This window comes from Mirounga angustirostris, unplaced genomic scaffold (assembly GCF_029215605.1).
Source record: "Mirounga angustirostris isolate CCGP_5_RB_7025 unplaced genomic scaffold, mMirAng1.0.hap1 SCAF_5, whole genome shotgun sequence".
NCBI classification, from domain to species: domain Eukaryota; kingdom Metazoa; phylum Chordata; class Mammalia; order Carnivora; family Phocidae; genus Mirounga; species Mirounga angustirostris.
In genome coordinates, this window is record NW_026991713.1 from 50206 (window position 1) to 53384 (window position 3179).

Below are 3179 nucleotides of genomic sequence, written 5' to 3' on the forward strand. Positions count from 1 at the left end.
GAGAGCATAAGGGGTGGGGTGGGGTGGGGTGGGGGAGAAGCAGTCTCCCTGCTGAGCAGGGTTAGGGTTAGGCCCCTGAGGTCATGACCTGAGCCAAAGGCAGACACTTAACCAACTGAGCCACCCAGATGCCCCAAAATTTAGAGTTTTAAAAAGAATGAGTATTTGGGAAGAACAAGAAACAAGAACAAACTGTATCTGCCTTTAAATTGCTAATACTTACAATTTCAACTGAAAAGATTTACTTGACCTGGGATTTTGAGAAATGTGTTACCCTGGTGAGGTGGGCTTTTAAAAACTACCAAAAAAAAAAAACACAAAAAAGCCCTTTGGTGTTGTACATGACTAGTATTTTTTTTTTAACATAATGGCTTTATGGAGATATCATTCAAATACCATAAAATTCACCGTCAGTATTAGTTTTCCATAACCATTTTGCATCAGGTTCCCTAGTGAGAGGGCAGGAGGCCAGAAGCTAAGCAAGGGTGTGGTCTCCCTGCCCCAGGGAATCTCCGGAGCACAAACTGGCCCACGGAGTTGGTCCCACTTGGGAACCAGGGGGCTGTTTGTGGCAGTCAGCCAAGTGTGGGAGGGGGAGGAGGTGATGGCACCTAGCCTCCAAGGCGAAGTGGCTCCCGCATTAGCAAGGGCAGTTCTCTGGGGGAAAGGGCAGGTTTATCCATCAACTCTCAAAGCAGCCAGGAGAGGAGTGCTCGGGCAGGGTGCCAGCAGCAGCCATGACCACCCACCCTCACATGCTCAGATCCACCTGCTCCTGAAAGTTCATTCCATCCTGACTCATACAGGAAACACCACCCCTGGATCTTTTTAAAATATTTTACTGAGGTGAAACTTACATAACATAAAATTAACCATCTTAAAGCAAATGACGCAGTCCCGTTTAGTACGACTGCAATGCTGGGCAACTATCACCTGTCTAGTTCTAGAATATTTCCATCACTCAGAAGTAAAACCCCTTGCTCATCAAGCAGTTTCTCCCCCATACCCTCTCCCTTCAGCCCCTGGCAGATTCTAATCTGCATTCTGTCTGGATTTATATATCCTGGATATTTCACATAAATGGAATCCTACACTGTGACCTTTTGTGTCTGGCTTCTTTTACTTACCGTAATGTTTTCAAGATTCATCCGCGTATTAAATACTTCATTCCTTTTTAGGACTGATTAATATTCCATTGTATGTATATCCCACAGTTTATTTATCCATTCATTCCTTGATGGATATTTGGGCTGTTTCTACCTTTTAGCTATGTGAATGGTGCTGCTACAAACATGCTTGTACATGGACTTACAGTAGGTAAGTAGGACTTAGACCAGTGCTCCGTTCTCTTGGGTGCCTTAGTGTGCCCAGGCTGCTATCACAAATTACCACTGATGGGTGGCTTACAACAGACATTTATTTCTCACAGTTCTGGAGCCTGGGAACTCTAAGATCAGGGAGCCAGCAAGGTTGGGTTCATTCTGAAGCCCCCCTTCTTGGCTTGTCGGCAGCTGCCATTTCACTGAGTGCACACATGACCTCTTCTTTGTGTTCAAACAGAGAGAGATCTCTTTCTCTTCCCCTTCTTAAAAGACCACACAGATTAGGCCTCACCCCTATGACCTCATTTAACATAAATTACCTCTCTAAATACTTTGACTCCAAATACAGTCACACTGAGGATTAGGGCTTCAACATACGAATTCTGGAGGGCCATAATTCAGACCATGGTACAGTATATATCTAGGAGTGGAATTACAGGATCATATGGTGGTTACATGTTTAAACTTTGGAGGAACTTCCAATCTCTTCCAAAGTAGAACCATTTACAGTCCCAGAAGCAATGCACAAGGGTTCTGATTTCCCCACACCCTTGCTAGCCCATGTTGTTTTCTATTTTTAAAGACATTTAAGCCATTCTAGTGGTTGTGAAGTGGTACCTCGTTGTGGTTTTGCTTTGCATTTCCCTAATGACATGATGTTGAGCCTCTCTTCATATCCTTGTTAGCCATTTGTAACTTTTCTTTGGTAAAGTATCTGTTCAAGTACTTTGCCTATTTTTAAATTGGGTTATCTTTTTTGTTGTTGAACTTTAGGAGTTCTTTATATATTCTGGATCTAAATCCTCATCAGATTTATGATTTACAACTATTTTCTCCCATTCTATAGATTGTCTTTACACTTTGTGGATAATGTCTTTGATGCACTTAAGTCTTTAATTTCTAAGAAGCCCGGCTTGTCTTTTTTTTTCTTTTGTTGCTCATGTTCTTGGTGTCATTTCTAAGAATCCATTGCCAAATCCAAGGTCATGAAGACTTAACCTTTATGTTCTTTGCTAAGAGTTTTATGGTTCCAGCTCTTATATTTAGGTCATTGATCCATTTTGAGCTATTTTTTGTCTATGGCATGAGGTAGAGGTCCAACTTCATACCTGTGCATGTGGACGTCCAGTTGTCCTGGCACCATTTGTTGCCAAGACTATTTTCTCTTTGAATGGTTTTGCCACCTTTGTCAAAAATCGGTTGGTCATAGTTGTGTGAGTTTATTCCTGGACTCTCAATTCTATTCTGCGGTCTAGATGTGTATCCTTATGTCAGTACCACACTGTTATAATTACTGTAACTTCATAGTACAGTTTTGAACTTGGGGAGTGTGAGTCTTCAACTTTGTTCTTTTTAAAGATTGTTTGGACATCTTAACGATATTAAGTCTTCCAATCCACGAACCTGGGATGTCTCTCCCTTTTTTGAGTCTTTCATTGGTTTCAGAAGTGTTTGTAGTTTTCATGTACAAATCTTTCATTTCTTGGTTAAGTTTATTTCCAGGTATTCTGCGGGTGCTATTTCCTTTTTTGATTGCTCATTGCCGGTTATAGAAACACAGCTCACTTATGTGTGTTGATGTTGTACCCTGAAACTTTGCTGAATTCTTTTAATAACTCTAGTAGTTTTCTGTGGATACTTGTGCATTTTCTATAAATAGAATCATACGTGCATATGGAAAAAGGTTTTACTTATTCCTTTCCAACTTGGATGCCTTTTGTTTCCTTTTCTTGCCTGATTGCTCTAACTAGAACTTCCAGTACTGTGTTGAATTAAAGTGGTTAAAGCAGGCGTCTTTGCCTCGATCCTTACCTTAGGGGGAATGTTTTCAGTTTTATACTTTTGAGTATGGGTTAG